Source organism: Podarcis melisellensis (genome assembly GCF_964234715.1).
Source record: "Podarcis melisellensis genome assembly, chromosome: 4".
NCBI lineage: Eukaryota > Metazoa > Chordata > Lepidosauria > Squamata > Lacertidae > Podarcis > Podarcis melisellensis.
Genome location: NC_138531.1, coordinates 42,042,553 through 42,064,752, shown reverse-complemented (window position 1 = coordinate 42,064,752; position 22,200 = coordinate 42,042,553). Strand labels below are relative to the sequence as shown.

The following is a 22,200-nucleotide window of genomic DNA, read 5'->3' as shown; positions in this document are numbered from 1 at the left end:
TCAACAATATGAATAGCAATAAAACAAATTAAAGAAAACTCATGGAAATAACTATAAACAAACAAGAGGCTTGTGGTATGTGCTTTTCCCTACTTCGACATGTGCCTAAATGGTCCCAATGTACTGAAAAGTAACAGCTAATCCAAAAAGACAAGTCAATTTAGAGCTTTCATGCTATATTTTGAAAGGCAGGAAAGGAGCAGACGAGATAACATAACAGGTTCGCCTCGAAGGCAGGCCCATTCTGGCTGATGTTAATTAAATAGAGTTAAATAGGAGAGAGAAAGAGAGAGAAAGCTGAAGGAAAGGGGTTTATAGAAAGTGATAACTGCAAATATTTTGTCAAGGGCATGAATTTGTATCAGACAGCTGCTCGTATATTTAGAGAGACTAATTAATCTAAAATAGAGGCGTCATGCCTTCAAGAAAAGTACAATTCTTTCTAGACTGTAGTTGAAACACATATCCAAAAATTTGCACAGTAGTGATAAACCAAATCCCACTGAGATAGTTAACAAAATAAATAACCTATTAAATCTGTGAATAATCATGAAAAGTACCCTTCCTTTTAATCTTTCATCATCTCCTCAAAATTAATGCTGATGCCAAAGGATTGTGCAAGCCATTGCATGCACCTAAGGGAGCTCTGGGTTTCCACAAACAGTACCCCCAGCTTGAGTTTCCACAAACATTACCCCTATCCTACATGGAAAAACATTTTGAGGAGGCTTCAAAAAGCTGTTATTCAATTCATATCATGACCCTTCTCCCCTGAAAGGACTGTGAAGGCTCCAGTTACCAAAATTCTAAATCAGGAGTAGTGAAATGTGAGTTCATGTGCTGAGCCCAGGCTCCCAATTATTTTATTTTGACCTCCCAGATCATCCACCGGTTTTGCTTTTGGGAACGGCAGCTGTTGGGTGAAGTTGGGGAGTGGTTGTGGCAGCATCTGATGTATTCTGGGGGTCTTTGCTGACACTTCTGTGTTGCTGAGCACTGTTGCCTTAGAATTTCCAGCTCAGATTTCAGGTGATATTGGGTGATATCATTGTTTTACTGCTCACCTTGCTTCCCTGCTCCTTCCTACATCCCCTCCAGACAGAAACGATTTCCCCTTATGTCCAGACTGCCTGCTGCTTGAAGAGAATGAATGAAAACGACAAACCCACATGCCTCCTATTGGTTTTAGAGGAGCCAGGAAGACTAATCCATGTTACCAATCAAACACCTTGGCATTTATGTGCTCCCAGTTCCATTGCTGTCTACCAGATTCCCTTAGTAGTGAACAACAGCAAAGCTGGATTAAATCAGGGGTCCACAAGAAGTTCTCAGCAGCGACCAACCTTGGGGAGGGTCTAAGCAGGCAGCAGACCTCTCCCATGTTCCCTTGGTAGGCTGCCTCTGAATTGGCTGGGGGAGATCCGTTTAGCAAGGGGGCAGTTGGGTAGGCAAACTAAGGCCCAGGGGCTGGATCCAGCCCAATCGCCTTCTAAATCCAGCCTGCAGGTGGCCTGGGAATGAGTGTGTTTTTACATGAGTAGAATGTCTGCTTTTATTTAAAATTCATCTCTGGGTTATTTGTGGGACATAGGAATTTGTTCATTCCCCCCCCCAAAAAAATATAGTCCCACAAGGTCTGAGGGACAGTGGACCAGCTCCCTGCTGAAAAAGTTTGCTGACCCCTGGTTTAGCTAATAACCATTGATAGACTCACTCTGTTTTCTGGCAATTTGTTTCCTTAACAATTTTTTTAAAGGTAAACAAATCCAGTCGTGACCGACTCTGGGGTTGCGGCAATCATCTCGCTTTATTGGCCGAGGGAGCCGGCGTACAGCTTCCGGGTCATGTGGCCAGCATGACTAAACCACTTCTGGTGAACCAGAGCAGCGCACGGAAACGCCGTTTACCTTCCCACTGGAGCGGTACCTATTTATCTACTTGCACTTTGACGTGCTTTCGAACTGCTATGTTGGCAGGAGCAGGGACCGAGCAATGGGAGCTCACCCTGCCACGGGGATTCGAACCACGACCTTCTGATCAGCAAGTCCTAGGCTCTGTGGTTTAACCCACAGTGCCACCTGCATCCCAGCAATTTGTTTACTGGGCTAGTAAAACAAACAAATGTTTTGCAGGCTCATTGGCAAGGATGGTATGAAGTCCGTGTTCACCACGTGGAACCTCAGCCTTTTGACATGTCACTGCAAATCCTTCTCTAAATGTGTGTGTGTGGCAGAGTGGAAACCAGATTTTCTGCATGGTGAGCAGCTGTGCATGAATGGCTCACACTGCAGCATCACAAAAGGAAAGGGGAAGCCCTGTATGCATACAAATATTGGGCTTTCACGACGTTGAGTGGCTTCCACGCAGCGAGATTTAAAGCAGCTGCTTGGCAAAATGGCATGACGGCTTGTTCTTTCCTACCTGCACAAAGTCAACAATGTAATTTAAGTCAAAATGTTATTCTTCAAAGAAAAGAACACTTAACCTCTGACCACAACCTGCAATCAATAGTTTTGGTGGGAAACAAATAACTTGTTGCGAGGAAATTGACAAGTTTCTTCCCCTCCTTGTTTGTCCACTTCTCAGTTTGCTGCCATTTCAGTGACCATGAAAAAGAAAGAAAAAGAAAACAAATATAACTGAACTGGAATGTGGATTAAAAAAAACCAACAACAGAAAAAAGTCAGTACAGTGGGTACCTTGGGTTACATATGCTTCAGGTTACATACGCTTCAGGTTACAGACTCTGCTAACCCAGAAATATTACCTTGGGTTAAGAACTTTGCTTCAGGATGAGAACAGAAATCGTGCCCCAGCAGAGTGGCGGCAGCAGCAGCGGGAGGCCCCATTAGCTAAAGTGGTGCTTCAGGTTAAGAACAGTTTCAGGTTAAGTATGGGCCTCCGGAACGAATTAAGTTCTTAACCCGAGGTACCACTGTATTAATTGATTGGATATGTAGTTGACTAGAGCTAGTGTGGTACAGTGACTAGTAGGGGATTTAGTTTGGTTATGGGAAACTTTGGTTCAAATATCGGAAGCTCACCACTGCCCTAAGCTGTGCTCCCTCCAGACTTTGTTAGATTTCAACCCCCACCAGCATAGCCAATGGTCAGACAGGCGGGAGCTTCATCTAATAACATCTGAAAGGCACTGGGCCAGGAAAGTCTCAGTTAGGGTAGAGACGGAAAACCTGTGACTCTCCAGATGTTGATTGACTCCAGATCCCATCAGCCCCAGCCAGCTTGGTTAATGATCAGAATGGAGGGTCACAGGCTACTCATTCCTGCTGGGAAAACCACAATCTTACAGTTCAACCTATCTCACAATGTGGTTATGGCTTCTGTGGAAAGTTGAGGCACAAATGGAACAAATATAGACATTTATTTTTTCAGTACCATGGATAGTTCTGCACGTAGGGTAGTAGAGTTCTTGCCGAAGAAAACTTATCTGGGATGCCAGCACTGAGCCAGAAATCCACAAAGCAGATCTATTCAAGTTCATAGGGCCAGCAATTAATTTTGTAGACTGTGAGTTTGCCAGAAAAATCACAAGTTGCCCAACCATATGAAATATGACTAATTGGTTATTTTACTGGACTGCTGTTGTTCAGCTGCTAAATTATATTTTGTCTTTTAAAATTATATTATATTTTAACTATACTCCTAGCCACTCTGTTAACATAGGTTTATGCTGGAGGTGTGGGATAAACAAATGAAAAACAAATGCTGCCTCTCTTACTATTTACAGATTGTCAGTTTTGCCTGGCGGAATGGGGAAGAAATTGGAGGTGGGGGTGGAAGAGAAAGATATTACATCCCTTACTCCCTTTGGGAATGACAAGTCTGATATCTCACTATTGTCTTACTACTGACCTCTGTAAGTCATGCAGGGAGACTCTGGTTAACAGTTAAATATCAAGTAAATAAATATCTGCAGACTTACACTGCCATATACCTAAAATGTATTTAGTTTTACTGTTCTCTGAATGTAAATAACAGATGTACAGAATTTATTTTTGGCTCAGCACCATCACACTTTAGTTCTTTCAGGCAGATGATATAATAATGTAAATTTAGTTGTTATGGAAGTTGCAAATGGCCTTGCTGAAAGTATTCTTCAGTCCTTGAAGTGCATATAGGGTATGTGTGTGTGTATTCACTATTCACAGGGCCCCAAGATATATATAGTATCTATCTATCTATCTATCTATCTATCTATCTATCTATCTATCATCTATCTATCTATCTATCTATCATCTATCTATCTATCTATCTATCTATCTATCTATCTATCTATCTATCATCTCTCTCTCTCTCTCTCTCTCTCTCTCTCTCTCTCTCTCTCTCTCTCATCTATCTATCATCTATCTATCTATCTATCTATCTATCTATCTATCTATCTATCTATCTATCTATCATCTATCTATCTATCATCTATCTATCTATCATCTATCTATCTATCTATCTATCTATCTATCTATCTATCTATCTATCTATCTATCTATCATCTATCTATCATCTATCTATCATCTATCTATCTCTATCATCTATCATATCTAGTATATATAGGGTATATAGTGCAGTGGTACCCAATGTGGTCCCCTCCAAAGGTTGTTGGTCCACAGCTCCCACCATCCTTGACTATTTGGCCATGCTTGCTGGGACTGATGGGAGTTGTAGTTCAGAAAAACATATGGAGGGCACCACACTGGCTATCTTTGCTATAGTGAATCTTGTCTCCAGTGCAGGTAGCTGAGCCAAGCAGTATGAAGGCTGTCCTATTTATGAGAAATGTTTCCTTTCACAATAATGTACTTGACAAAATAGGAAGTTTCCTGAAGGATGAAGCTCTAGGATTGGCACATGTAAAAATATATCTAATAAACTGGACATATGAGTTTATCAGCCGTAAACACTTGCTCATCTAGAACTTCCGTGGGTTTTTCTGATGTGTCTCCTAAGTCTGCTCTGTCATTTCCTCTGAAGCCTTGCTGAACAGTTTGTTCCCTCTGTTCATCAGTTTGTTCTTTAAGGCATTTCCTGATGTATAAAATCTTTTGTTCCTTCGCTATCCCTTCCTCATGTCATATGTATTCAAAGCTATTTTATGGTTATCTGATTTTCTTGTATCTTTCTCAAAGCACAGATTGGACATGACCTCCCAGCACCAAACACCCAGTGGGGAGTTGCATGGGCTCCATATGTGTGTTGGGTGGAGGAGTGTGTGTGTGTCTTTGTCGGGGGGAAAGATGCATTCTTTCCCTCTGAACACAAGGTAAAATCATGAATAAAATTAGCAATAATCCAATCATGGATTAGTATCAGTACACTTCAAGTCGAAAACTAGCACTGAAAAATGGAACCAAGCGGGCCAGAGTGAACAATTAATGTTATTAAACAATAACAGAAATCAAAGGTGTTTCATGCAATGCTTATTTGTGCATAGGTTATGGATTGTAGATTTGTGGGGGATTTTCTGTTGCATGCTTGTTTTCCTGTAACCAAATTATAGGTGTATGTGCTCGGAGTTTTTTTGCTGCTCTCTTGCTTGTTTTTCTTTGATGTGGAAAGTCTTGAATAACTGTTCTTAAAAACAAAAAGTTTCTTTGGAAAGGTAAAGTCTTTGTATACTGGTGTAGCACAGATAAAGGGGAAGATGATCTAACCTCTTGGCACAGGGATTTCCACCTAGGGAAAGCTATACCCCACAAAGCAATGGCCCATGGAAGAGAGCCATATTGGCCCATCTTAGAAGATGGGATTCACCTGGAAGGTGGTAGTCCTTCAAACAGATTGGTTCCAAGCAGGGCTGGATTTAGGTTTGATGAGACCCTAAGCTACTGAAGGTAATGGGGCCCTTTATATGTCCAGCTGTCCTTTGTCAACAACAAATTGTCGCTGTTTTTTTGTGTTGAATATATGCTATGTGGTAATTTATGGACCCAAAAGGTATCTAAAGCCATTTGCACATAACAAAAGAACCAGTCCATGCAGAATGTAGGCACCCTATGTATAGAAATCAGCAAACCAGTGATATTTTAGGGAGCAGGCTAGCAGGCGGGGCCCATTACTTACATCATAGGAGCCTACACAACACAAAACACTGTTGCTGTGTGTAGGTTTTATGTTATTTGTTTTTTATCTTATATTTTAGAAATGTACATCCAGTTTTTTCCCCTTTTAATTTTTTTTTGGGGCCCCCAAGAGAGTGGGGCACTAGGCTATAGTTTGTTTAGCTTATACAGTGGTACCTCGGGTTAAGAACTTAATTCATTCCGGAGGTCCGTTCTTAACCTGAAACTGTTCTTAACCTGAGGTACCACTTTAGCTAATGGGGCCTCCCGCTGCCGCTGCGCCGCCAGAGCACAATTTCTGTTCTTATCCCGAAGCAAAGTTCATAACCCGAGGTACTATTTCTGGGTTAGCGGAGTCTGTAGCCTGAAGCGTCTGTAACCTGAGGTACTACTGTACATAAATCTGGCACTGGTCCCAAGCTGCTTGGAGCTCTAAAGGTGATTACCAGCCCTTCAAATTGCATTCAGAAATGAATAAGCAGCCACTGTACAGGAACACGGGAAGCTGCCTTCTACCCAGTCTGGTCATTGGTCTGTGTCACTTAGTATTGTCCATACCTCCTGGCAGTGGCTCTTCAGGATTTTAGATAGGGCACATTTCCTGTCCTACCTGGAGGTGCCAGGATTGGAACCTCGGACCTTCTGTAGACAAAGTGGATGCTCCACTGCTGAGCTACAGGCCTCTCCCCTATTGATGTTATAATAAAATGGTCACATGATCCTAACACTTGGTCCCAATAAAGATTTTAGCGGCAGCATTCTGCCTGTACCAAATGACATTTCAGGGTTTTTTCTTTCTTTCACGGACAATGAGCAAGTCCACTCAAGATGTAAATTATAAATGTTAATCCATGACCAGGCCTGAATATATCAGCATAGATGCAGCTGTGTGAGCTTATATATGAGCTCCCTTGCCACACTTTACAATACTCAGAAGAAAGGAGCGCACTCATGCTCCTAATTTTTGCTGCGTCTCATAAGGTGCAAAGCTGCCCAAGTTATCTTATGTAAGTCTCTTGAGACCTCTTGTTTGCTTCCTTTTGTAAACCTAGAATAATACTGTTTACTTACATGCCTTGTGGGCACGTCTGGAGTTTAATTAACAGATTATTTTACAGTGCTTCGTGTGTCACAGAATCCAAAGGAGGCAATAAATCCAAGACGATGTATTGTTTGTATACATTTCATCACGTATATATTGGTTGGCAGAGAAACTACATGAAACAGAAGCCTTATCCTTTAAGCATCAGCTGGGCTGGTAATAATGAAAAGACCATTCAATGTGTATATCTATATGAAATCAAAAGAACAGTTTTAAGACAGCTGGGGCAGGAGAGAGTTAAAATTATTTTTGATCATCATACTCAGACTGCTGCTGAAAACTGTCCTATAGGCTATTTTCCTGTAAGCTTAGATTGAATATTGCAGAGAATAGTTTGGTTTTAAAGGATCAATGGCCATCACATACATGATCCTACAGAAATGGAAAAATATGGGGAGGGGAAACCATTAAATGGAATTAGCCATCAGAGAAAGGGTATCTTACAACTGTATGAGAATGGCTATTTGAATATAACAACAACAATGCAATCGTGGGACTGCTTGAAAAAGCCAAATTTCATCAGTGCCCCTCCATAGCATAGTATCTTCCTCTGTCTATGCTCTGGTACCCTCTAGGTTAGATTATTGCAATGCATAATGAAAGGGAATATTCCTAGCAGTGGCAGATTTTGGGCACTCAAATTTTAGCAGCACTTGGTGTGACACTAAAATTTGGCACCCCCTACCTCTCACGGTCCATTCTAGATCAGTGTTGCAGCGCTCCCTGTGGTGCTGGTGCCCAGTGCGGCCAAACTGGTCATGCTATCCTAAAATCGCCTCTGTTGCCAGTCCTAGCCTTACCTTTCTCACCCCGAGCTGGGCACAGTGATCCATGTGATGGTCACCTCCAGGCTTGATTACTGTAATTTGCTCTATGCTAAGGTTACCAGATTTTTCCCAGTGAATCCGGGGACACTTTTCAATGGTAGAAATTTGTATGGGGACTGATTTGTAAATTTGGGGACTGTCCCTGGGAAACACGGACATCTGGTAACCTTACTCTACGCGGGGCTGCCCTTGAAGCTGACTCAGAAACTCCAGTGGGTGCAGAATACCGCGGCGAGACTTCTTACGGGGTCCTTGCCGAGGGATCACATTCATCCAGTGCTTTACCAGCTGCACTTGCTCCTGGTGGAGTACAGGGTCAGGTTTAAGGTGCTGGCTTTGATCTTTAAAGCCCTATGCAGCCTAGGACCCTTGTACCTACAGGACCACCTCTCCTGGTATGCCCCACGGAGGACCTTAAGATCCATAAATAACAACACTTTGGAAGTCCTGAGCCCCAAGGAGGTTAGATTGGCCTCAACCAGGGCCAGAGCCTTTTCACCTCTGGCTCTGGCCTGGTTGAACTCTCTGTCACAAGAGACTAGGGCCTTGCAGGATTTGACATCTTTCCACAGGACGGAGCTGTTCCACCTGGCCTTTGGGCTGGACTCAGTCTAACCCTCCCTCTAATTTATCTCTCTCTCTCTTTTTGTTTTGATGGAACCCCTTATATGGGATTTGGTATATAAATTTCCTTGGCTCTTTTTGCTGGCCCATGAAGGACCAGCATGGTTGGCCCTGGTGAATATTTGACATTTTCTCCCCTTATGGCTTTGATCTATAGACTACCACTAAAACGAAACTGCATTTTAAGCTGCATTTTAAGCTGTATTCTAACTTATATTTTAATCAACTGTTTGGTTTTTTAAAAAATATTTTTACTGTATTTATATTCGGTGTTAGCCACTCTGAACCTGGTCTTGGCTGGAGGGGGTGGGGTATAAATAAAAAAAATTTATTATTATTATTATTATTATTATTATTATTAGCTGGAGATCCCAGGGATTGAACCTAGCACCTTCTGCATGCAAATCAGATGCACTGGCACTGAGCTATGAATCTCCCCCCCTGTCCGCATACTTCCTTCTCTGCAGGTGAAGGGGGGAGATCTGCTCTGCCCTCCAGTCCCTGCTGGAACATCAACCCAAGGACCATAGGATTGCACTTACCTAGAAATCTCTGTTTTCTGTTTTCTAGCCCGCTAGAAGGCTTTCACCGGAGCTACAACAGTATGAAATACTGATCGTTATTTTCTCTTGAGGAGAGTTTAGGCAAAAGGAGGAGGAGAAAACCATGTCTTTTTCCCTTTCAAAAAGAAGCTGCTCAAATGAACTAACATAGTCTATAAAGTAGAAAGGCTACATGAGTTTCCCATGGAAGGAAGTGCTACAAATCTGATGTTGGTCCCGTTCAGTCAAGTCCAAATTCTAATGTATGGAGTCCCTCATCCTGCTATTTATGGAATGTCTACATAGGTGTGTATATTGTATATGGTTAGCTACTGTAGGCTGTCACCTGACATACAATTTAAAAATAAATGTGTGAATCAAACAGTGTGCCTCCTCCTTTTTTATGTCTTTCCAATATGGGGAACTTTGCGGGAAACAGCAGAAAACCAGGAGTTCTCCTTGCTATCATTTCTGTTAGCAAAGAATGGCTGTTGCCCTAGCTGTCACTGTTGGCTTACCAGCTATTTTAATCAGGAAGAAAAAGAAGGTGAATCACAGGAATTATTTCTAAAGTGGATTAGAGCCATGCCTTTAGGTACAGTTCAGAGCCCATCTAAGCATGGCACCAAACAATGATGCCAGATGCATAAAAGGCAAGTGCCAATATTTTTACAGGAAACAGATGCAAAAACTTGCACTTCTGCCTCCTCTAATATCTCATAATCTCTAATGTCACCTGCTGGTTTAGACTTCCCATTATGGGTGTGTGTGTGTTAGATCATTTCGAATCTTTTTGGCTAGCAGTGATTATTGGAACTCTGGAAATTGTTCCTGTTCTCTTCATGAATATCTGCCTTTGCATCTTATGAAATCTGTAGCCTTACCAGCCTCTAATGACAATCAGTGCTATGGTAATTCTACAATGTGTGAGTTCTCCCTGTTCTTCTTTGTTTTGCTATTAGAGGGGAGAAAGCTAACGTAATCTACCTGCAAAATAATTTGCCATTATGTGTATTTCCAAAATGTCTCCAGCTGAGAACACCACTCTGAGCCTCTTAGATTACCAACCAAATATAGAGAGATCCTTATATATCTGCTTTTATGTAAGCTGAAAGGGATGGTAATTAGAAAGTACTGCAATGATGCCTAAACAAAGCCTCTTTTAACATTTGGGTAAAGATGGCTTCAAAAACTCCCAGGAGTTTTTTTTACACTCCTGTTCATAGAGACACATGCTTAGAGTCAAATTGCTTTTTTCTGTTTTTAGAGGAAGGAGATAAAATTATTTATTAATAACATATTTTGGTGAATTCTTTTTTTAAAAAAACCCAGAAAAACTAAAGTTGGGGCATAGACATAATATGGAACAGTTGCCCTTATTGTAGACAAAATGGTTAAATGCCGATTTCCCTTAAAAATAGCTCAAAAATGTCTTTTTTTTTTTGCAATTTTGCCAGAAAAGCTCAACAACTTTGGGCAAAAAAAAGAAGGAAAAGAAAAGCTCAACAACTTTAGTATCTAGATTTTCACATTTTGAAATATTGCAACTCTAACCTAGATTGACCTCACACTGAATCCATAATGGACATTCCTAGCTATGTGAAAGTTCCTGAGTTGCATTTGCTGATTTATATATATATTACTTAAGGCTGACTCACATGACCCTCTTTGCATAGTCAACAGTGGAACGGTCATCATTACTTCACAATACATCCAGATTGAGACTCAATATGCCAATATAAATTTTCTAGGAGCTGAACCATGGTACACTAAATCGTGATCTAAGTGCCCAGACTCAGTCCCTACCTGTTCCTTTCCAATTAATGTGCTATGTGAATTGGGCTTGATTTGGCTTACAAGGCATAGGTTGCTTCCAGACTGTCACTATTTTGTGGCTGGGAATGTCACATGCCGGGAAATTCAGATTGAGCAATTGAAGTGAATTTTGTGCTCTTGTACACAAAGCTACTTTTTAAAAATTTAAAAATGGACTTTTGTGGTAAGGAAAGTGATGGGGAAATCCACTCAAAAGTGTGGGATAGCAGTTCATTGATGTGACATTGCCCCTCTAATCAAATCAGGATCAATGGTCAATAAACAGGTCATCGGGAAGTGACCACAGTATATCTGGATTAAGTTTCCATATAGAATACTTCATCACAAAAATGATTTGAAGGGACAAAATTGTATTTCCCACCCTTCAGTGCCGGCCTAGTGAAAAAATGAGATGCTATTGATCTAGCATAACAACTTTGGAAAGATATGCATAATTTATTTGAAAATCCATAGTAAGGCGATACCTTTATTATTCAAACCAAAATGCCACAAAACAAAGAGTTATTCAGTTCATTATTTATATGTTGAACAAAGTGGGGATGGGGGGGAACTGGCTATAAAAATCATAATGTTTACATTCTTTATATAAAATATAAATACCGCCCTCACAAGGCAACTATAAGACACATGGAATTACATTACGCAACACACACAAAACAGCAGCAGCTAAGGAATTTTCGAATGCAGTGCAATTGAGCTGAATGCAGCCTTGAAATGCAGACAGGGCCATAGCTCTGGGGCAGACTGCCCCCCATGCAGTCTGTGGCCTCTCCAGACTGAGCTGGGAGGTACGCCTGTTTGAAATTCTGGAGGGTCAGTGGGTAGATGGTACAAAACTGGACGGACCAATTGTGTTAGGCAGCTTCCTACATTCCTAGGAATAAATGCATCTTCACAGTTTTGAAAACACAGACAGTGATGAGGTCATTGCATACGTCCCTGGGAAGAGAGTTTCAAAGGTGTGGGGCCACCACTGAGAAAACTCTATCCATAGTAGCTGTCAACCTAATGGCTGCTGCTGGCAGGCCAGAGAGCAGGGTCTTAGATGCTGCTTGGGCTGGCTCAGATGGAGGCACTGCTTCAGAGAATGTGGTCCCAAACCATTTAGAGCTGTTATGGCCAAAGATAACACCTTGAATTGTGCCTAGGAAAAAACAGGACGTGACCTTAAGGGGCAGTATATATAGCAAGAGATATCATCATCATCATCATCATCATCAACAACAACAACAACATTATACCATACTTCCTCCAAAGATCACAGGGAGGTTTACATTATAAAGTTGTTGGACTTCAACTTCCAGCATCCCCAGCCAGAACGTTCAAGGGTCAAGGATGATGGGAGTTGCAGTCCAGAAATATCTGGAAAACCTCATCCCCAACTACTAGCCATCCTGGCCAGAACATATCACAGATTTGGGATGCAGGAAGTGGTAGCACTGGTTGCAGGCTTAATATGTTGTGCAGGGAGAGGTAGCAAAAGTAATAGATCAGGTTCTCATTAGGTACTGTGCAACTTTCAAGTTATAGATAGGGATTCTGGGGTGAAGAAACACACAATCTGGGTTCCCCTATTTTTTTTAAAAATAAAACACTATCAGTTCCCTAGATGCATCTCCAGGCTTAAGGAAAACACACCCAGGTCCCTTGTGTCAGCTGGCAAAGGCCTAGGCAACTTAATCTACATGCAGAGTGAAAGCTGCTGATCCAAATCCTGTATGAAAATAATATATAAGACATTAAAAAACTCAAGAGAGCTTGAAGCTTTGGCAGAACCACCCTCCCCCCCCAAACCCTGTAGCAATAGAATAGTGTGTTTGGAAGCAAGTGTCAGAGCATCCCTGGCAACAGTATAAGATGCCTGCAACTTTCCTTTCATTTATGCAGAAAACACATTGTGGAGGCAGTGTGATGGTACATTGATACAGCAGGCAAGGTCCAGTTTCCCAATATTTGCACCTGGAGGAAAAAGGCTTGTTTGGCTTGAATGTGTGTGAGAGAAGAGACAGAAAGAGGAAAGGAGGGAGACGAGAAAGAGAGAGCATTTTTTTTGTGGCAGAGGCTGTGGCATTTCCAGCAAAATTTCTCTGAAGCTATTAATTGGTTTGTACATCTCTGCAGTGCAGTTAGAGTCCACCTCCCCCCACGACAACCATCCTTTTCAAAATATTTATTGTACTAGTAGTATTATGCATGGGTGGGACCAAGTATATAATATTTTCTTTGGCAACTAAGCCAGCTAACCGCCCACACAAAAATGGAACGCATTGGACCAATATTAACCTGCTGAATAAGATAAGGGCTTTAGAAATTCACTGCAACAGAGAAGAAATATGTGCCCTCAGGGCTGTCTCTCCGTACAATGAAATGAAATGTCCCTTTTAAAAGCTCAGTGTTGCACTAGACTGCCTACCCACATGTGTATCCAGGATACAGAGGACTACAATGCCCCTGGCGTAATTATTGTACACGGTCTTTGCCCTGAGATGCATGGGCGATCTGGAATGCTTTTCACACAGAAATTATCATTGCTGTTGATACATTCTTTTCCCTTGCAATTTAGGATAACACGGGGACCAAATTGGAGAGAAATGCTTTTTTCTCCCTTTCTCATGATACTTCAATTTGGCCCACCCAATGAAACTGAATATTGGAAGCTTTAGGATGGCAAAACATTTTCTTCAAGTGGCACATAATTAAACTATGCCTGGAGACACCCAATCAGGTTGTGCATAGCAGTGACCGGAGGAGAAGTGACAGCTGGGAGGAACGCGGAGAGAGGAGAAGCCATGGTGCTTCCATAGCAGCACAACTGGATGCCGACATCTTCCCCAGCTGCAACAAAACATGTCTGTCCCATATCATTCTCTACAGCAGTGTTTCCCAACCGGTGTTCCGCGGCACACTAGTGTGCCGCAAGACGTTGCCTGGTGTGCCGTGGGAGGGAGGTGGGCGAGTCGGGCGGCGAGAGGCAGGGAGGCGGCGGCGAGGATCCGCGTTGAGCCGGGGGCGGCTCCGCGGTGATGGTGCCGAGGTTTCTCTCTCCATTCTCTCCTCACACACACACACACACACACACAGGAAATAACACAGGATCAGCTGACAGGACCCGGCCAATGGGGCGGCGGCGGGGCAGCGCGCACAAAAGGGAGGAGCGCGAAACGGCGGCGGCGCAGGGCGGGAGGGCGGCGCATTGCGTGTGCTCAAACCCGCCCTCCGAGGCGCAGAGGGGAGCTGGGCAAGCGCCTTCTTCAACCACGCGCTCGTTTAAAAGTTTCTCTTTCAAAAAGGAAACGTGGGTTTCTTCCACCCCATTGGCTGCGACTCCGCCCACTCCGTCCTCCTCCCCCTCGCCCGCCCGCGGCGCCTCGCTCCTCAGCCTCCGCCATGTACCGCTCGCTCCGCTCCCTCCAGCGCCTGAGTTGCGCCAGGGGCGCCGCCGTCCACGCGCGCCAGAGGGGCCCGCCGACCTGCAGCCGCCACGCGCAGCCACGGAGGATGGTGAGCGACGCCCCCCCGCTGTGCGCGCAATGGAGGGAGGGAGGGAGGCGCAAGGGCGTCAGAGGTGACCTTTGCCGGCCTCTTGCGGGACAGGCGCCTCCTGCGCGGCTGAGGGGCCCCTTCCCGCCTTTGTGGGCCTGACGCGGCCTCAGGGTTCCCTCCCTCTCTCCACATATATAAATTGGCTTTTATTATTAGCGCTTTCGCATTCCTTTTTCTCCCTCCCAGGAGCTCCGGTGGGGGGGAGCGTCGGGGCTCCCCGCCATTTACCCCCCACAACAACCCTGTGAGGGAGGCCGGGCTGAGAGGATTCCAACCCGCGTCCGCCCCCGCTGCTTCCTTCAAGTGGCGTCCTGGGCGAGGACAACATTTGACGGCCCCTCCCTCAAATATCCCTCATTTTCGCAATAATTCATTTTGGTACAGCTGCTTTTTCCAACAGATCTGTTCAGTGTTGTTATTTGCGCCCCTCTGCCGCCAGCAGCGTCCCAAATACAGCGCTGCTCCCCTCCTTAGGATGCCAAGCACTCTGAATTGGGAAGTGGCCCCCTTGGGAAGAGGGAGGCTTGCCTCCAAGTAAAGATGAATATGAAAGTACCTTGTTTTTAAGGGCCTGCGGTGGTGGTGGCTGTTTAACATCCAAGGCTCACAACACAAAAACACAAAACTACATTACATGGGACAGTGGTACCTCGGGTAACTGAGGCTTCAGGTTACAGACTCCACTAACCCAGAAATATTACCTTGGGTTAAGAACTTTGCTTCAGGATGAGAACAGAAATCGTGCTCCAGCATTCAATTTTTTTTATAATAATTAAAAAAGTTAACTACAGCTTTGAAGGAGAGGCCGCCCAGCGCGGGGCTCTCGCCATCTGCCTGCCTGGCTGCCTGCGAGCTCGGCGGGCAGCGCCTCCGTCCGCAGTGCCCGCCTCGCGGCTCTCATTCCCTGCCCCTGCCAAAGCTCACCCAGCCAAGCCGCGCTCTCCTTCCTGCCTCGCTTTGCTGCCTCCTCCCCCCCACCCCCAAAGCTTGGAGGTTCCCCGGCGCCGGCCCGCAGGTTTGACCCCCTTCTCACACCTGTTTGCGCTCCTTGCACGGAATGGGGCGGATGGGGAGGAACGGGGCTCGCCGCTGCCTCCGCTCGCCCTCCCTCCCTCTGCCGGCGGTCCCGCGATTCTTGGCTTTTTGGCGGTTGGCACAGAAGGAAGGCAAGGGGGGGGGGAATTGAAACTTACACTTTCGTGCGTCCCTCCCGGCGTGACGCTGCGCGCTGACGTCACGGGGCTGTGGTGTGCCTCGAGATTTTTTTCATGAAACAAGTGTGCCTTTGCCCAAAAAAGGTTGGGAAACACTGCTCTACAGCTACAGCAGGCACTGTAACCTTCAACAGTTTTGACTTTCTCCTCAAAGGTGCATCCTCCATTATCTCCCTAGACAGACAGATGCCAACCAACCAAGTAACGGCCACCAACTTGGATGGCTTTAAACACATGGAGGATAAGGCAATCAATGGCTACCAGGCTATAGATCAGCTCAGTATTAGAGGCTATATGCCAGTTGCTGGGGTTCAAAATGGGAAGAATGTCAATCTTGTGAGCTTCCCATAGGCATCTGGTTAGCTACAGGGAGATCAGAATGCTGGGCTGGATCCAGCAGGGCTCTTCTGATATTCTTAAGGCAATGAAATTGCCAAAAGGAATTGGGGTGCAGAGATGCAAGAAACAAAGCTGCATTAAGGGTACTTGTAGCATTTTCTTCCTTAAAAAATGGTTATACTGTATTGCCCTCAAAGCTTACGAGGATAGATTCCTCCCGCTCTATGAGGGAAGAACTGCACATTGCGAGAAAAACATGCGATCCCACCCTCTGCTTTTTCCTATAACGCTAATGCAGAGGAGTAGAAGACTTTTGCTACAGGGAAGAATTGGTGGGTGGGTAGGAAAGGTGTTTAACCATTTCTTGCACATTACCCAAATTTCTATTTCCCTCTGCTAGCCAGACTCTGAAACCAAAAGTATTTCTGGGGATCAATGAGGGAATTTCCTCCCAATGCAAATAGCAGCTGCGGAGAAAGGATTTCCCCCAGAATCACACCAGGGGAGGAAAGTTACAGTACTTCCGTCACCTGCACCTGCTGCGACTCACATAATTATCAGCCCCCATTGCATGATGATATTTGCATTTTGCTAAAAGGAATCCCTCAGCCTCCCTTGCAAACGTCACCCTGCCCCCCTCATTTTCATTACCTCCAGTTTGCCTAATTCAGTGCAGTATCCCATGTTCTTGTCATGTTCTTCGATTTGGTTTATCTATATCCATTGCCCAGGGATGCTGCCTGAATCATGAGTGGCTTTATACTGTGCTAAAATAGATGAATTGCTTTGTACTAGCCAGTCGTATTCAGTTGGAAATGGACTTTCAAATACTAATAAATGAGTTTCAATAACACTGAAATAAATCCATATTTTGTGTGTGTGTGTGTGTGATTTGTGACCTTTTTTGTTTGCTTGTTTGAAGTCAGTGAGCACTCACCATTCTTAAGATATCCAGACAAGAGATCTGGATTAGATGGAATATGCAGTAGGGTTTTTCTACCTTCCTACATAAGATCATTCCTTATTTTTCTTGACAGTAGCTTGCATGGAACACATTTTTTTCAGCACTAAATGGTCGGTGTTCAATAAAACGCTGTGAGAAGGTTGGCTCTTCTGAGCGAAAGTGAGAAAGTGATAGAGAAAGATTCTGAACACAATGGCGATGTGTTCAATGGAACGCTGGACTTCTGCTTGTGTTTTCCTCTGTTTTCATCAAAATGGAGTGTAGTTTGGGATTACTGTGGCCAATTTCTATGCAATTGCTTGCCAGGGACAACAGTCATTGTCAAGGGCTACCAAGGATGGGGGAGAAATTAGACTCGATTCACACCTAAAGAATCTATCTAATCCACACCTTCCAAAACCAAACTGAAACAGAGCATCTCTTTGATATTTGCACTTCTCTCAATTTTGCAATGCAGTTATCCAGCCACGTAATGTACACAAATGCATATAACTAGAATAAAATATACATAAAATTGCATATATCATGAAGATAACATACAAAAATGTGTTGGGGGAAACTGCATGCAAACATGCATACACCGGGAGAAATTAACACCCAAGTTATGATGAATATTCATGAGGACTTTTTTTAAAAAAATGCAAATGGATATCAACATGTAGAGAACCAAAGACTGGGAAAACGAGAGAAACTAAAATGGAAAGGTTTGCCCATCCCTAGGTGTTCCATGAGTTGCTTAAGCAAAGTCTATCCACAGATTTTTGGACTGCTGGTTTGATTCTTTTTCAGTACATAAAGAAAAAAGAAAAAGAAATTTGGCCAGTTGCAACAACGTTTTCAGTCTTTGTATTGGGAAAATATTTTTAATTGGTCCAAAATCTCCCACCCATTAGCCTAATGAAGTATGTAACACATGCTGCTGTTCAATTTATTTGCAGAGTATGAGAACTGCAGGACAATTTCCTAACACCATGATAATTGTGTTTTTCACAGGCCTCAAAGTGGGTCTCATATCATCAATTCAATATAAAGGGTTCTGGGCCTTTGTGAAACCAGCAAATATAAAAATAGAAGAAATAATTATGCAAAACAACATCCATGATGGAGATGGGCGGTTGAGTTTGTTCAGGGTGGCCAGTGCACCATTCTGATGATTTAAGTATATTCAAGTACATCCTCTGGGAAAATGGGGTGCAAAGTATCTGCTGTTCTGTAGGAAAAGCAATAAGCCCTGGGTCACTGTGTCATGTACATCTTGCTTTAACAAATCTTCCTGAATTCTGTCCCTGTGTATTAACCGCAAAGAACAGCGAGGGGACAAAATGAAACACAATTAATTATTTCAAAGGAAAGAACCAAATGAACAACTAAGCACAGAATGCTGATGGGCAACGCAATAATCTTTTTGGCACTTTGAAATAATAGTCATTTGGAGTCCTTGGAAGGAAGGAGCGATCCAGAGATGAAAAGTCAACTACACCTTAGTGTATCCTATGAATATAAGAAATGAGAATGAACCTATACTTTATAAGGTGATTTGGAAAAGCAATTTTAAACACCATTAAAGCCCAAAGTCTATTACGTCCAGCCGTTCCTTATGCTGAGTAACCAAAAGAACATCATTTGTTGAGTAATTAAATAGGCATTCCTTCTTTTCCAAACATCTATATAGTGCTGGCAAGAAAACATCTTTATTTTAATGGTTACCCTGCCTGAATTTTAATACCATGGGAAGTCACTAATAGTTGAGATTAGAAAGACTGCTAGCCTCAGCCTGCTGAAGACACGATCTTTGGACTCAGCTTTTTTGGGTACAGTATTCCTTTTCTTGCTCTTTACCCAAAAAATACAAAAGAGTAATGCTTCCCTGGAGGCGGGGAATCCTGTGCAGGCTGGGATCCCTGAGGTTCAGCATCTGGGTCCGAATCCCAGGCCATCACAAGAGAAGTCTTGTCTTTCTTCTTTCTTATGTAAAGCAGAGAGACATTCTACCTAACATGCAAGGGGTGGGGGAAATCCTCTAGAACTACACAACCAATCAGATCATGTATTACCTCAGGAAAGATCATGCTTCTCCGATTGTTAAGCAACACCTCCACCCACCCCAAGCTAGACTGAATTACTGTAATCCTTATGTTACAAACGGCTGTTGAACTTCCAGCACTGCTTTGTATTTTTAATAGAATGTCAAGGTCCACCTGCCAGAGCTAGGTGTAAAACAGGAGCTCGGGGGTGTGGACATACATAAGATTTAGGAACAGGGTTCTTCTCAACACATGCTCAATCCAGGAGTTTGATTTTTATTTCAAGCACTGGAACCGAGGTGACGGCCTGCCCCTTCTTATTAAAAACACCCACTACTGATTCCTTGCTATAGTCTTAGCAGCATAATTTAGACGCAGCCAGGAGTCAGGAACCTTTGCTGATCTAAATCACCAAGAGATCTACCACTAGATCCTGATCCACTTTCTGCTCCCCTAGTTTATAGGATGAGGCCATTTGTTTCTTGGCATTACTATGCCTACAGCTTTATTCATGTCTGGAAGCTTTTGAAAAGAACTTTCTGTCATAAAGTACTTCTTATCCTTTCTGTAACTGAAATGTCTCATTCCTTTTTTATGTATGATCATTCTGGACTTAATTTATAAGGTGTCATGTATTACTCACTTACAGTTCTTGGCTCTGATTAAAGGTTCTATATCATCTTTCACACTTCAGAATTTTTTTTTGTATAAATTGCCATAAAATAATATTTAAATCACTCACTTGATCTAGTGTATTTGACATTCAATTGCCTTTTTTTCCTTTTACATAATAATTGTACTTAGCATTAGTATTTCATGCATAAAATCATTTATTGGAAACTTGCAATTGAAAAAAATAGATTAGATGATGATATAAATTTATTGGTAGAAACGAATAAAAATAGAAAAGCACCCTATATAACCCCCCATTTCTGCCCTCCAATCACGCAAAATGTTCCTTTGGTATTGGGGATTTCAGATATTTTATTGGAAGACGGTACGTGATGGTATAAGCTGTAGCCTGCACTGTGAGAGGGAGGCAAACTAGCCAGCCCAGCCCTTCCTTTTTCTTAACTTCATCACTGCCAGCATGTGCCCCCTGCCAGCCTTTTCTGGACGCCTCTACTATGTGAAGTGAATAACAAGGTCTCAGACTGGTGTGGCAACAGTGGCACTGCCACCGCCGAAGAGTGCTGCCCACTCTTGACAGATTCTTCAGTTATTCCAAGGAAATCAGAAGCAGCTGGCCGGGCACCCCCATGGAGCTGGCGTCCTGGCAGCGGCATTACTGTGCAGCACTGGGGCAAGCTGGCGGTGCAGTGGAGGCAATGCAGATTTGGCAGTCCTGCCAGTGCTTCCGGGCTACTCCAACCTCACTGCTGTCCTGCAGCACCCCTGCGCTGTGCTGGCAAGTGGCAGTGGCAAAGTGCCCCTGGCCCTTGGTCCTGAAGCAAGTGGGGAAAGAGCTGTCCGTCCTCTCAGAATTAAAACATGATTTCTGCAGAGGCTTTCTGGCTGAGGAGCAACAGTATCACTTATGTTTTCTGGTTAGAATGCAGCACTACAGATCTCTCTCTCTCCCCTCCCAGGTTTGGCTGAAAACTTTAAAGACTGCAGACAGGAGTTTGAGAGGTCTCTGGTTGCCGATTGCTGTCAGGTTTATAGATGCATTCCTGTAGAACGCCTAAGCAAGTCGTTTCTGTTCTCTGCAGGATGCCACTTCTAGCTGTAAAACCCCACTATGTTAAAGTGATGGCAGAGACCCTGCTTAAACTGACAAAGGCCTTGGAATTCTGATAAAAGTTGGAATCCTTGCTTTTTTTACTCACACCCACACTGCCTTCTCCCCATGTGCTCTCTGGAAAAAACAAAAAACAGATGCTTACATAAGGTACTGCAGCATTAGCTCTCCTATACCCAAAACTATAAGAGTTTATCTTGCTGTTGCAGAGGTCAGATACGATTATGTCGAATCCTTTCCAGAGAAGTACACATTCTTTTAAAATGTCTTCATTTCCCAAGGGGTGTAAAAGAGGGAGGAACTACCTTGGAGCTCTAGGGACATAGGAAGCCACCTTATCCCGAAAAGAGATGGGGAAGAAATTAAATTTTGTTTGCACTTAATGATAAGCTCTACCTGATTCACATTTCTCAAATGTAGGTGAGCTGTAACAAAGTTATACTTCAACATTTGCACTTCTCTAAATCTCGTGATGCAGTTCTCCAACCAATGGGCAAGAAGATGCATATATTAGGGGGAAATGTACATAAAAATGCATATATTAATAAAAATAATGTTTGCATTAGGGAAAGTTGCTTTCAAAAATTTGCATATTAGTCAAAATTTCATATAAAAATGTGTTTTTAGGAAGGAATTTCCACTCAAACTGCTCACAGCGGAGGCCCTGCAGAGACTGTGGTGTCTTTATGATATATGGTTTATTTACATCTATCTACAACCTGAGCCTATGATGGAGAAGTTTACAGCATTAAGAGGTCTTGCCTCTCCCATAGGTGCATCATGGTTTCAAACAACTATCAGTATCGCTTTTGGGTGGCATGCATATTTGTGGTATGACAAGGTTAAAGTTCATAGATCATTCAAAAACCATATTGTCAGAAGGGCAATTTTTATGGTCTGGTCAAAATATAAAGACTTATTGGAGAGTAAAACTCCGAGGTGGCTCTCACCGATGGAGGCCAAAGCACGGAAAAGACTCAATATGGAGGCCCACTGGCCTAAATATTGGGAAATAATTGAAAAAATTGGAGATAATTGGAGGTTGCAGAGTATGGAAAAGTTAAAAAACAAGGTGCGAGATTGGTTACATTATGCTCAAATTCAGGAAGTTTTTAAAGCGGACAAAAAAGTGGGTTTCCAGGAGGAAAAGTCGAAATTAGAGACAGAGCTGCTTGAGCCAAAATCTAAGTTAATTTCGAGAATGTACAACTTGTTGCTTAAATGGAATACACAGGATGAGATTGTTAAATCCTCCATGATAAAGTGGGCGCAGGATTTGGGGCACAACATTATGTTTGAAGACTGGGAAAGGTTATGGAACACCGGAATGAAATTTACGGCATGTAGTGCCCTGAAGGAAAATATTATGA

At 43.3% G+C, this 22,200-nt stretch overlaps 1 long non-coding RNA gene across 2 annotated transcripts in view; it reads right to left on the bottom strand.

Moving 5' to 3' along the window:
• LOC309368877 overlaps positions 1–22,200 on the bottom strand; it is a 112,669-nt gene that overhangs the window by 12,692 nt on the left and 77,777 nt on the right. The window contains exon 3 of one of the 2 annotated variants that reach the window (XR_014167941.1): positions 2,486–2,590. The exons of the other annotated variant lie outside the window; for it this stretch is intronic. This is a non-coding gene — a long non-coding RNA (uncharacterized lncRNA). The remainder of the gene's footprint in view (positions 1–2,485; positions 2,591–22,200) is intronic. 2 annotated transcript variants of the gene reach the window in all.